At 38.1% G+C, this 14,870-nt stretch overlaps 1 pseudogene; it reads left to right on the forward strand.

Annotated features, from left to right (window-relative positions):
* The first annotated feature begins 2,696 nt into the window (after positions 1–2,696).
* Positions 2,697–3,349, forward strand: LOC105540060 (annotated as a pseudogene).
* Positions 3,350–14,870: the final 11,521 nt, after the last annotated feature.

Consider the following 14,870-nt stretch of genomic DNA (forward strand, 5'->3'; position numbering starts at 1 on the left):
TACCACTAGACCAGGGAGCCCTCTAGTGGCCCTTTCCAGGCGTAACAGAGGGCTCACACTCTTGTCTTCTAGTCACTTCTCACCATGTCCCTTCAGCTCCTATCTCTGCATGGCCTGATTTCTCCTAGGTTATAATTGTAGAACAAAGATTATTATAATATTGGAACAGAATAATGTTACAAACTAGTGATGAATGATATTCATATATAATCACATCTATAATCTATTTCTAGTATAACTATTCTTATTCTACATATTTTCTTTATTATACTGGAACAGCTTGTGCTCTCGGTTCTTGCCTTGACACCTGGGTGGCTTGCCGCCCACAGGCAGGGGAGACAGCTAAGAAATGAGGCTGGTTCACAACTGCTGCACTGAGCAGTTGTGAGGTAGGCAGATCGCTTGAGTTCAGGAGTTCGAGACCAGGCTGGGCAACATGGTGGAATCCCATCTCTACAAAAAATGCAAAAATTAGCCGGCCATGGTGTTGTGCACCTGTAGTCCCAGCTACTTGGGGGACTGAGGCAGGAGGATTGCTTGAATCTGGGAGGTCGAGGCTGCAGTGAACTGAGATTGCACCACTGCCCTCCAGCTTAGGTGACAAAGTGAGACTCTCTCCAATAAAAAGAAAATACTAAAAGTAAATAAACATATAATTAATAAGCTAATAGATAAAAAAGAATAATAAAAATACTTATTTCAAAAAAAAGAATAAAAAGAAACAGGAACATAGAAGAGATGGAGTGAATGAAAAACAAATAGTAAGATGATAGACGTAAAGCCAAATGTATCAATAGTTACAATAAAAATAGAGAGGCAAAATACCTCAATTATGTTGTCAGACTGGACTAACAGACAACTACAATTATTTGCTGCTTACAAGAGAAACATCACAAATATAAGGATACAAAAAGGTTGAAAGTAAAAGGATGGAAAAATATCCTGTGTAAATGAAAACCAAAAGAAAGACATTTTAGTTTTATTAATATAAAATAATATAGTTTAAAATAAGAACCACCAGAACTAGAGGGATATTTTATAATGATAGACTTAATCAACCAGGAAGAGATAATAATTCTAAATTAGCATGACTCTAACAATATACTTTCAAATGCATAAAGCAAAAAAATCTGGAAAATTTTCAAATATTTGAAATTAAATCACACAGTTATAAATAACCCACGTTTTAAAGAGAAATCTACAAGGAAAATCAGAAAATATTTCTAATTGAATGAAAATAAAAACATAAGATATCAAAATGTGTGGAATGTAGTTAAATTAGCCATTAGAGGAAATGCGTAGCATTAAATATAAAACAGGGCTTGAATTAATAATCTAAGCTTCCACCTTAGGAAACTAGGGGAAAAAAGAGCAAATTAAACTTAAAACAGGCAGAAAGAAGAAAATACAAGAGATAAAAGCAGAAATCAGCTGAATGTTTTAGCACACGCCTATAGTCCCAGCTACTCAGGAGGCTAAGGCAGGAGGATCACTTGAACCCAGGAGGCAGAAATTGCAGTGAGCAGAGATCACTCCAGCCAGGGCAACAGAGCAAGACTCTGTCTTAAAAAACAAAAAAACAAAAAGCAGAAATCAATAAAATTGAGCACGGATAACAGTAATAAAGGAAACAACAAAGGACATGACAAAGTGCAATTTATCCCAAGAATTTAAGGCTGATTCAACATTTGAAATTGAATCAGTGTCATTCATGATATCTGTAGACTAAAGGAGAAAAATCATATGATCATCTGAATAGATGCTAAAAGCATGTGCCAGATGTAACCTCTTTTCAGGATAAAGACTCCCAGAAAACTAAGGATAAAAGGAAACCTCTTTAACCTGCATTTTTAAATTTATTTATTTTGAGACAGAGTCTCACTCTGTCGCCCAGGCTGGAGTGCAGTGGCATGATCTCGGCTCACTGCAACCTCCGCCTCCCGGGTTCACACCATTCTCCTGCCTCAGCCTCCCGAGTAGCTGGGACTACAGGCGCCCGCCACCTCGCCCAGCTAATTTTTTGTATTTTTAGTAGAGACAGGGTTTCACCGTGTTAGCCGGGATGGTCTCCATCTCCTGACCTTGTGATCCGCCCGCCTCAGACTCCCAAAGTGCTGGGATTACAGGCGTGAACCACTGCGCCCGGCCTTTTTTTTTTTTAAATTTGTGTTTTAACTTTTATTTTAAGTTCAGGGGTACATGTGCAGGATGTGCAGGTTTGTTACATAAGTAACTGTGTGTCATGGGGGTTTGTTGTACCGATTATTTCATCACCCAGTTATTGAGCCTGGTACCCATTAGTTGTTTTTCCTGATATTCTCCCTCCTCCCACTCTCCACCCTCCAATAGGCCCCAGTGTGTGTTGTTCCCCTCTACGTGTCCATGTGTTCTCATCATTTAGCTCCCACTTACAAGTGAGAACATGTGGTGTTTGTTAAACTCCATCTGTAAAACTCCCAGACCTAAAATCATTCTTAATATTGAAAAATTGAGGCTCTGCCCTGCCCAGGGTAGGCTGTGGATGGTCCAATAGACTGGGCTTGTGCTGTGTGGGGAAGGTGCGGGCATCACAGCCTTCCTTTTCCTGGGGCCCTCTGCACTGGGGACAGAATGTAACCCATGGGACCCTCAGGACCTCCAGCTGCCCAGTCCCAGATTGAAGGGACGGGCATCAGTGGAGAGGGTCTTAAATCGAGATGATTTGCCTTTATAGATTGAGAGACACAAGGCATGGATGGATAGAAACCTTTGCATGTATCAGTTCACATATCAATATATCTGCCTGCATGCTCCAGTTATGTAACAGTCGTGCCTGCTACATTCATTATGAACCTGCCTATGACCTCTTGGTTTGATATTTTACGACTTTCGCTAGATTCACGGAAGGGTGAACCTGGAAATAAACAGGCAGCAGAAAATGTAAAAGCGTTGATAAATCAAGAGGTGAAGAATGGCATTTCTTCTACAGAATTGTTTTGGGAGGATTCTCTCAAGGAGGAGCTCTTGTCTTTATGTACATCTTTTACCACAAAGCAGAAACCAGCACGTGTCACTGCACTCAGTTGCTGACTTTGGGCAACTGAGTTGCCCACTTTGGGATCCATTTCTACAGGGTCCCATTGTGGCACAAATAGAGATATTTCTATTATCCAGTGCCTTGGAAATTGTGATCCTTTAGTTTCACTAATGTTTGGTTTTCTTACTGTTGAAAATCTGAAAGCATTGGTATATCCAGCCAACGTAAACTTCAGAACCTTCATAGGCGTGATGCACAGCTTGTCGCCAGGAAATGATGGCTATCAAGCAATTTGTTGATAAACTCCTACCTCCTGTTGATAGATTTCACTAAAAAGGCCTTCTGCAGAAATACACCAGCATCACTGTAGTAGTATATAAACCTTTCCCCCAGCCAGATCTTTAAACTTCTAATGTTTGCAGTGTGAAAGTGTTTTGCAAATACACGCCAATGGCATGAACTAACTTATGGCTCCTCATGGGCAATTATGATCTTTTAAGTTTCTGTTCATTTCTATACACAGATATATGGTAGAATATATCAGTATTACAATAAATGAAGCTTTTTCACTTATTTTAATAATTATGTTTGAGAAAAAGAAGCTAGCTTGGTGAAATCCCATCTCTACAAAAAGTACAAAAATTAGCCAGCCATGGTGGTGCACGCCTGTAATCTCAGCTACTTGGGAGACTGAGGCAGGAGAATTGCTTGAACCTTGGAGGCGGAGGTTGCAGTGAGCTGAGATGGAGCCACTGCACTCCAGCCTGGGCTAAAGAGCTCAAAAAAGAAAAAAAAAATTACTAGTATGCTTAATGAACATTTGTTCAGGTTTAAATTAACAGTTAAGGCCAGGCATGGTGGCTCAAGCCTGTAATCTCAGTGCTTTGAGAGGTCAAAGGGGGAGGATCACTTGAGGCCAGGAGTTTAAGACCAGCCTGAGCAACACAGTATGACCCTGTCTCTACAAAAAATTAAAAATTTAGCAGGATGTGGTGGTGCACAACTGCAGTCTCAACTACCCAAGAGGCTGAGACAGAAGGATCACTTGAGCCTGGGAGTCCAAGGCTATAGTGAGTTATGATTGCCACTGCCTTTTAACGTGGGCAACAGAGCAAGACCCTGTCTCTAAAAAAAGTAAAATAAAATAAAATAATTAAATGAGTCATTAAGATATAAATGATTTATGCATGCTGTGATTTAGTCTATGGATTTATTCTAAAATTGCTAAAATGTCACCATGTATTGACCATGAAAAACCCTTAAAAAAATCAATGAATCCAGGAGTTGTTTTTTTGAAAAAATTAACAAAATAGTCTGCTAGCTAGACTAATAAGGAAGAAAAGAGAGATGAATCAAATAGACACAATAAAAAAGAATAAAGGCGATATCACCATTGATCTCACAGAAATACAAACTACTATCAGAGAATACTATAAACACCTCTATGCAAATAAACTAGAAAACCTAGAAGAAATGAATAAATTCCTGGAAACAAACACCCTCCCAAGACTAAAGCAGGAAGAAGCTGAATCCCTGAATAGACCAATAACAAGTTCTGAAATTGAGGCAGTAATTAATAGCCTACCAACGAAAAAAAAGCCTAGGATCAGACAGATTCACAGCCAAATTCTACCAGAGGTACAAAAAGGAGCTGGTACCATTTATTCTGTAACTATTCCAAACAATTAAAAATGAGGGACTCCTCCCTAACTCGTTTTATGAGGCCAGCATCATCCTGATACCCAAACCTGGCAGAGACACAACAAAAAAAGAAAAAACTTCAGGCCAATAACCCTGATGAACATTGATGCGAAAATCCTTGATAAAATACTGGCAAACTGAATTCAGCAGCACATTAAAAAGCTTATCAACTATGATCAAATTGGCTTCATCCCTGGGATGCAAGGTTGGTTCAACATACATAAATCAGCAAACACAATCCATCACATAGACAGAATCAATGACAAAAACCACATGATTATCTCTATAGATGTAGAAAAGGCCTTTGACAAAATTCAACATCGCTTCATATTAAAAACTCTCAATAAACCAGGTATTGATGAAACAATCTCAAAATAATAAGAGCTATTTATGACAAACCCATAGCCAATATTATACTGAATGGGCAAAAGCTGGAAGCATTCCCTTTGAAAACCGCTGCAAAACACGGATGCCCTCTCTCGATGCTCCTATTCAACACAGTATTGGAAGTTCTGGCCAGGCAATCAAGCAAGAGAAAGAAATAAAGCATATTCAAATAGAAAGAGAAGAAGTCAGATTGCCTCTGTTTGCAGATGACATGATTGTATGTATAGAAAATGCCATCATCTCAGCCCAAAAACTCCTTAAGCTGATAAGCAAGTTCAGCAAAGTCTGATAGTACAATATCAATATCCAAAAATCACAAGCATTCCTATACACCAACAATAGACAAGCAGAGAGCCGAATCATGAATGAACTCCCGCTAACAACTGCTACGAAGAGAATAAAATACCTAGGAATACAGCTTACAAGGGACATGAAGGACCTCTTCGAGGAGAAATATAAACCACTGCTCAAGGAAATAAGAGAGGACACAAACAAATGGGAAAACATTGCATGCTCATGGATAGGAAGAATCAATATTGTGAAAATGGCCGTAGTGCCCAAAGTAATTTATAGATTCAGTGCTATTCCCATCAAGCTATTGTTGACTTTCTTCACAGAATTAGAAAAACACTACTTTAAATTTCCTATGGAACCCCAAAAGAGCCCTTATAGCCAATAAAATCCTAAGAAAAAAGAACAAAGCTAGAGGCATCATGCTACCTGACTTCAAACTATACTACAAGGCTACAATAACCAAAACAGCATAATACTAGTACCAAAACAGGCATGTCGACCAATGGAACAGAACAGAGGCCTCAGAAATAGCACCACACATCTACAACCATCTGATCTTTGACAAACCTGACAAAAACAATCAATGAGGAAAAGATTCCTTATTTAATAAATGGTGCTGGGAAAACTGGCTAGCCATATGCAGAAAACTGAAACTGGATCCCTTCCTTAAACCTTATACAAAAATTAACTCAAGATGGATTAAAGACTTAAATGTAAAATGCAAAACCATAAAAACCCTAGAAGAAAACCTAGGCAATACCTTCAGGACATAGGCATGGGCAAAGACTTCATGATGAAAACACCAAAAGCAGTGCAACAAAAGCCAAAAGTGACAAATGGGATCTAATTAAACTAAAGAGCTTCTGCACAGCAAAAGAAACTAGCATCAGAGTGAACAAGCAACCTACAGAATGGGAGAAAAATTTTGCAATCTACCCAACTGACAAAGGTCTAATATCCAGAATCTACAAGGATTCTTAAACAAATATACAAGAAATAAACAAACAACCCCATCAGAAAGTTGGCAAAGGATCTGAACACTTCTCAGAAGAAGACATTTATGCGGCCGACAAACATATGAAAAAAAAATCTCATCATCACTGATCATTAGAGAAATGGATATCAAAACCACAATGAGATACCATCTCATGCCAGTCAGAACGGCAATTATTAAAAAGTCAAGAAACAATAGATGCTGGTGAGTCTGTGGAGAAATAGGAACGCTTTTACACTGTTGGTGGAAATGTAAATTAGTTCAACCATTGTGGAAGACATTGTGGTGATTTCTCAAGGATCTAGAACCAGAAATGCCATTTGACCCAGCAATCCCATTACTGGGTATATACCCAAAGGAATCTAAATCATTCTACTATAAAGACACATGCACATGTATGTTTATTATAGCACTATTCACGATAGCAAAGACATGGAACCAAACCAAATGCCCATCAATGATAGACCGGATAAAGAAAATATGGCACATATACACCATGGAATACTATGCAGCCATAAAAAGAATGAAATCATGTCCTTTTCAGGGATATGGATGAAACTGGAAGCCATCTTCCTCAGCAAACTAACACAGGAACAGAAAATCAAACACCACATGTTCTCACTCACACACACACACACACACACACACACAATCACACATTATATATATACTATACTATATATACACACTATATACTATACTATATGTAGTTTGTGTATAAATAAATATACATAAATATATATGTTGAATTGTGTAAATATATATACACACTCAGCACAAATATACATGATTGTAATATGTAATAAGAATAAGGTAGTATTACATTATTCCTAATAACAGAGATAATGCTTTTAAGTGCTCTCTTCAATTAATGGCCCTTTTATTTTGAGGACCAGGCTTTTCTTTTCCCTGATGTTTCTATTTAATATTCTTTTTTCTCTCAAGAAATATTCTTTCTTCCTTTACTATCCCTAACAGACCAAATACTATCTCCCTGCCATAGACATGTATTCTCAATGCATGCTATAATTTGACAGTTTGTAATCCTGAATTATAAACACATGGTATTTAAAGTGTATGTATACTTTATAGAGTAAATATTACTCAAAATTTCCTACATATTTAAAAAAACTGTACGTTAGCCCAAATCTAGACCTATTTAGTAATTAGAATTGTTAATCCAGTTAACATAAATAATTCTGTGGTTTTATTTTTCTGTAATCAACTGAAAGAATGAATAGGTCATATTCTAGTATGTTCTGAAATATTTAAGACTGAACTCAAAACTAATTTCTAAGATGATTCTCCTTGTTACTAAATAAGTAAATGTTTACATTTACTTATTTTGTATATATTTTTGAAGCCAACTACTGTAGAAAATGAGCAATCTATTAGAAAATTTGCATTATTTTATTTGCTAATGAACTTACTTGAAAATTTCACTTTTCTGAATAACTTTTAATTTTTATTTTTAACTTTTTAAAATATCAGAATTGACATTCTGAATGCATTTTTAAAATTTGTCTTTTCTAAAATATTAGCATAAATGGCTTAAAAATTAGTATTTTGTGCAAACATAAAAGCTACAGTCATTTGCTTTTAAATAGTCAAATTTTTCAGATTAGTAAAAATTATTTGAAAACAAATTTGTGGGTAATAAAGATTAGCTAGAACTGTATATGTATGGTGTAGCTACCACACAGTTTAATATGCAGCAAAAATGTAAGCCTGAGATTTCTGAGCTTTAATTTTTCTGCTGTTTTCCAACTGACCAAAACAATGTTAGGAATGCATCTTTGTAAATGGGTGCTAATTGAGAGTGGGAATAATTTTGTAATGGACTATAAAGGATGTTAATAATGACGCCATACGTTTATGTCTGGATTTAAAACTTTTAAACCATTATTTGCTAAGTCATTTTGCTTTACCTTGAAGAACATAAACTGTTGTTTCAGTTATTCAAACTAACAAGATCTTATTATGACAAGAAATATTTCATTCATTAAGATGTTGTGCTGCAATATGGGAAAATGTAAATCCTTTTCACGGTTTCTTTCAATGTGAAAGAAAATTTAATTCTGACAAAAAAGGGAAAAAGTGGAATGCTTTCCCCCTACGATTGAGAACAAGGCAAGGATTTCCACTCACTCCACATTGTACTGGAGGCCTAGCAAGTGCAATAAGGTGAGAGAGGAAAACATTTTACAGATTAGAAAGGAAGAAACAAAACTGTCTTTATTCATAGACAACATGATTGTCTACATAGAATGTTCCAAAGAATCTAGAGAAACAATACCAGAAGGTTAGCCATATCAGAGTATATAAAAGCAATATACAAAATTAAATGTATTTCTATATGCGACCAATAAACAATTGTAAATTACAAATTACAATGTAAAAAACACTACCATTTACGGTGGCATCAAAAATCTTTACGTATTTAGAGAAAATCTAAGTGAAAAATTGTTATGAAGAAAACTACAGAATATTAATAAGGAAAAATAAGAAGTAAATACATAAATATAGAGAGATACTTTGTTTATGGATCAGAACACTTAGTATCATTACGATATCAATTCTCCCCCAATTTATCTGTAAATTCAATGCAATTATAATAAAAATCTCAGCAGGCTTTTTGAAATAGAAATTGATGATTTAATAAATAATTCTAAAGCTTTTACACAAAAGCAAAGGATCTAGAGTAGCTAAAACAATTTTGAAAAAGAAGACTGAAGTTGAGGAATCATGGTATCTAATTTCAACGTACTGCAAAACTGCTGCAATCAGGGCAGCATGTTATTGGTGTAAAGACAGACATAATGGTCAACTTACTCTTGACAAGGCTGCCAAAACCATCCAATGGTGAAAGGATAATCTTTTCAACAATGGTGCTGGGACAACTAAGAGAAAAGGCAACCTGTCTACCTGAGGTGCTGGGAAGTTATTGACTCAACAAATCTGAGACTTATCTTCAAGCCTGGAAAACATATTGGGTGATTGGTTTCTAAGTGCCTACTAGTCCCATCTTATTATTAGTTATTTTTGTCTCTCTCATAGCTCAGTGTTTGTTACCTAGTGTTACAAATGTTCATTGATCAAAGACAAAACAAGATGAATATGTTGATTGATAGGTAACAGGAAATCAGACCACTGAAAATGAAAACATATGTTTAAGAAGAATCAGGAACAGTGGTAAGGCTCTGGAGAATTCATAGAGTATTTTCTGCAACTCTGATGGATGATTAAAAAGGGGGATTGAGAAAAAAAACTCTATCCTCCTAGAAAGGAATTATTATTATCTGACCATGGCAACAAATAATGACCGAAGCCAGTTTTAAACCCATCCTAATCAATCATGACAACTTCACATCAGTAAATACACTCCCTAAAATCAGCCAATTAGCAACAGTTGTTCACTCTATTCAGCGAACAAGCTTCTGAAAGTTAACCAGCCATCAATGGTGTTACTTGCTTTCACAGTTAAACATTAAAAAACATTTAAAAGTAAATAAATAAAATAAAAATAAAACAATAAAACAATAACAACAAAAAAGCACCCTAAACACTCCTGGGTTTTTTGTTTTTTGTTTTGAGACAGTGTCTCGCTCTGTCACCCAGGCTGGAGTGCAGTGGCAGGATCTCAACTTGCTGTAACCTCTGCAAGTTGGTTCAAGCGATTCGCATGCCTCAGCCTCCCAAGTAGCTGGCGTTACAGGCGCCCACCACCATGCCCCTCTAATTTTTATAATTTTTTTGTAGAGATAGGGTTTCACCATGTTAACCAGGCTGGTCATGGATTCCTGGCGTCAAGTGATCTGCCTACCTTGGCCTCCCAAAGTGCTAGGATTACAGGCATGAGCCGCCGCACTCAGCCAACATCCTATTTTTGAAAATCTCCAATCTCTGAACTCTGTCTTACAAAACCAACTCTGCATTGCTGAGAGAGGCTGTGCTTTACAGGCACAGCTCTAACTTGCTTACAAAGTGATAAATTGAGCTTTTTTATTTCTGATATTAAGAAGTAGCCTCTTCGTTAAACATAATTGCAATTTTATATCATTCATCTGGACTTTGTATTATTGATGTATTTGTTAATTTTTTTAAAAAAAATATGATTTTTGTGATTCCTCGTTCTAAATAAATATTTTTTATCTAAAAATAATTGTCTTATTCCAGAAGTATTTATTAAGCACATACTATGAGGAAACATGTTAAACAGAAACAAAAATGGTCCCTGCTCTCATGAAATTTACAGTCTAGTGGAGAAGGGCAGACATTAATCAAATAAACATACCAAAATATATAAAAAGTTTAACTGTGTCCACCCATGAAAGATTATAAGCTATAGGAACAACCTGCCCACCATAAATAACTATTTAAGAATGCACAAAATTAATCGAACAACTAATTTCAGACATGGTACAACAGGTAGCACAGAACTATGATCCCCAAAGGAAAGAAAACAAACAAATTCAATCCTATGATGGCTCCAGTTTACTGCCTGGAGAGAGTTTCCAGGCCACAGTGCAGGGAAGGCAAAAGCAAACAGAGCCCCCACTGAATTGAGGGGATGGAGATTGGCACCCTGGGAGGCACAGGTGACTAGAATTTACAGGCAAAGTATAGGAAATAAAGTTGCTGAACAGAGAGAGAATAATGCCTCAGTGACCTGTGGGATATCAGTCTAAGATGCATGTAATGGAAGTCATAGAAAAAAGGGAGACATAAAATATTTGAAGGAAGGATGGCCAGAAGTTTTCTAAATTTGGCAAAAACTAGAAGCCCACAGATCCAGGAGATTCAACAAACCTGAAACAGAATAAACTTTGTAAAAACATACCAAAATATATCATGACCAATTGCTCATACATCCTTATAAAGTCTTAAAAACAGCTATTGGGAAAAAGATACATTATATACAGATAAGAATTACAACTGACTGGCCAGGTATGGTGGCTCACGCCTGTAATCCCAGCACTTTGGGAGGCCAAGGCAGGCGGATCTTGAAGTCAGGAGATCGAGACCATTCTGGCTAACATGGTGAAATCCCATCTCTACTAAAAATACAAAAAATTAGCCAGGTGTGGTGGTGGGCACCTGTAGTCCCAGCTACTCGGGAGGCTGAGGCAGGAGAATGGTGTGAACCTGGGAGGCTGAGCTTGCAGTGAGCTGAGATCGCACCACTGCACTCCAGCCTGGGTGACAGAGCGAGACTCCGTCTCAAAAAAAAAAAAAAAAAAAAAAAAAAAAAAAAAAAAAAGAATTACAGCAGACTTCTTTTCCAAAACTACATAAGCCAGAACAATGGAACATCTTTACAGTGCTAAAAGAAAAAAGCTGTCAACCCTAAATGTTCTGTGATGAGCAAGTCTATGCAAACTTAACCCCAAAGCCCAGGAAGCTGAGAGGTGAAAGAAGAAGGCTGACATGTCTGGCTTCTCAGAAAGAAACATTTATGAGGGACTTACAAACAGAAGTGATAGATAGACTTTGGCAGCCATGAGAAGGTATAGTGGATCCCTGAGTCCTTATCCCCCAGGCCCAAAGATTATACACCACAGGGAAGGAATGTGTAACAACTGAAATCAACCCCTCAGAGAGAGGCAAGAAAGAACAGTAGAAAAAGTAGAAATCTCAGAGGCATTTCCAGAACAGGGGTTAATCAGAAGTCAATATGGTAGACAAGCAAGATGGAGTTGCTTTATCATCTGCACCTGTGGAGGAAAAGTTAAATTTTAAATTTGAACTCAATTGAACATGGACACAAATAATGGTCACCAAGTCCCAGAACAGGTTGTGTGAGCCCCTTTGAGGCATTCATCCAGCGCTGTTTCGGAGAAATCTCTATTTCAATCTATTCCTATATGTTAGTTATTGAAAAACAATAGACAATCACAAAAACAAGTTGACCTTTTTGTGTTCCTTGAGCCCAGTCACAAGGGGCCCTAATGACTTGTTACAAAAAGAGCTAAGGTCTCAGACCATGCTGAAGCTTCGGGAGACCTCTCCTCATCTGTGCATGAATGAGTGGCCGACTTTGGAGGCCAGGCTGTTGCTTCCTGGCCTGGTGGTGAATCCTCCATAGTCTGATGAGTGTAGTGTCCAACTCTGGAGCCCAGGCTGTTGCTTCTCGGTCTGGCAATGAATCCTCCATAGTCTGGTGAGTGTATATATACATAGATATATATATATATCTTTTCCCTTCTTCCCTTCCCATTGCAATTTGCTTATTATATCAATTTGCTTATTATATCATTTGCTTATTATATCTGCATTGCCATTTACATGGGATAAAGATTGTTTACCCTTAAAGGTATTGTGTGTGTGTCTTTTCTTCTCCCCCACATGTGTTTTTGTTTTCTGCACAGAACTACACCAAATCTACCAAACATCGTCCATCACAGGCTACACTACTATTGTCTTTTATGTGAACTACTGGAATAGTGTCCCAACTGGCCTCCCTGCTTCCATCCTTGGTGACTTCCAATCCATTCTACATCTGAAATCAGATTAGTGTTATTACTATGTGAACACGATTATGCAATTCCCCTGCTTAAGAAAAAAAAAGGCTGCTGATTTCACTGTGAATAAAATCCAAAGCCATTGACATGGCCTGCAAGGCTCTGTCTTCTTGTTCTACCTTTCTTCCACTCCTATTCCTCTAACTCTTGCTGATTCAGCATTTTTAAAACATAATTTTGTTTGAGACAGGGTTTTACTCTGCCACCCAGGCTGGAATGCAGTGATGAGATCATGGCTCACTGCAGCCTCCACCTCCCAAGCTCAAGCAATCCTCCCACCTCAGCCTCTCACGTAGCTAGCAATACAGACATGCACCACCACACCTGGCTAATTCTTTTATCTTTTGTAGACACAGGGTCTCACTATGTTGCCCAGCCTGGCTTCAAACTCCTGGAGGCAAGTGGTTTTCCCGCCCTGGTGACTCAAAGTGCTGAGATTACCAGTGTAAGCTACTGCACCCAGCCTGATTCAGCTTTTTGCAGCCCCAGAATGTTCACAAATGCATTCTCTCAGCCCACAAAAATCCCTTCCCTGTCATTTCTACTCCTGTTTCTCACTTAAGATCTTAGGTATAGGAGGCCTCCTCTGACCATTTCCACCCTCCCAGTCTCAGTTAGGTTCCTCTGTGCACCCTCATGTTACACAGACATGTATCAGAGCACTCATCAGTGTTTGTACCACTGTGTTTATTTGTGTGAGTATTTGATTGTTGTCAGTCTCTCTCCTAGAGAGTAAGATCCTTGAGACTGGCTCAGCATGGAATATGTGGCACACAGTATGCACTGAGGAAATACTTGTTGGAATAATCGTGAATTATAGATGAAAACTTAACCTTGGAAATAATTATGAGACTGGTTGGTGTGTTACTCAGAAGGATTTTCCTGTTCCTCCTGAAAGGGTTATAGAAGGCTGTTGTACAGTGTGTCTTCAGAATTACAGAATGGAGAGGCAGACTTGAAGTGCCTGTTTCTGTGAAAAAGAAGGATCAAAGCTCGAGGCTCAGCCTTGCCTTATGGAACTCCTTGTGTTCTTGCCCTGCACTGGGAGAAAATGATCCACATTTGGAATGACACACCTAGCCCGTCTACTTGGTATTCCTGCCTACCTCCTCTAAGTCTCAGCCTCGTGGGGTGTGTGTCTGCTGGTACTGGTCAGGGCAGGTGAAGAACTTGAGCACATCACCCAACCCTACAGGGGTTTCCCTTCCCATTCCCAACAGCTCGGAGGAAGAGAATGGGAGACAAAGGACCTGGTGATTTGACTCCCAGGACACTGGGTTGTCTGCTTGTGTCTCGGGTGGAACAGGCCCAGCAAGAGTCTTTAGGGCCAGAACTCAAAGATTTATTGAGGTGAGTGTTCCATTTTAGTAATGGCAAGGCTATACCTTTTATGGGGCTAAATTTAAGGTATAAAGTGATCATTTTGTTGTTTAGGGTCTGGGAGTTGCAGAGGAAACTGATTTCTTTTATACACTTTAAATGAACTTATTTACATGCAATAAAGATCCAACACTACAAATGGTAAAGTCTTTCCCCTTGGCAAGCCCTTCAAACAGCAAACTCAACAGTAGCAGCTAATGCATCTTTCAAAAGGCACTCTTGCAATCAATTAACTTACTATGCTTGACTATTCAGCCTCTTAATCCAAATTTAAGCATTACCTCAAAACTGGTTAACTGGTTTACCATTGTGAAGTTCACTAAAATGCTCCATTGAAACAATTCACTCGGGTAAAACACAAAGTGGCAAGCTGGGGACACAGTGGCTCTTTAAGAGGGATTTTAAAGTTTATGTCCCTGCCTTCTCCCCAGCAGCTGTATTCTCCCCAGTGGCCAGAGTTTCCTTCTGCTTCAACAAAGACATATCCATATTCTCTTCCAGTTCTGTGTGTCTAAGGTTTTCCCATACTCCAGACTCTGATATACATGATCTAGCTTATTTTTAGTCTAAAGACATC

The sequence above is a fragment of the Mandrillus leucophaeus genome, unplaced genomic scaffold (genome assembly GCF_000951045.1).
Source record: "Mandrillus leucophaeus isolate KB7577 unplaced genomic scaffold, Mleu.le_1.0 Scaffold214, whole genome shotgun sequence".
In the NCBI taxonomy this organism is placed as follows: Eukaryota; Metazoa; Chordata; class Mammalia; order Primates; family Cercopithecidae; genus Mandrillus; species Mandrillus leucophaeus.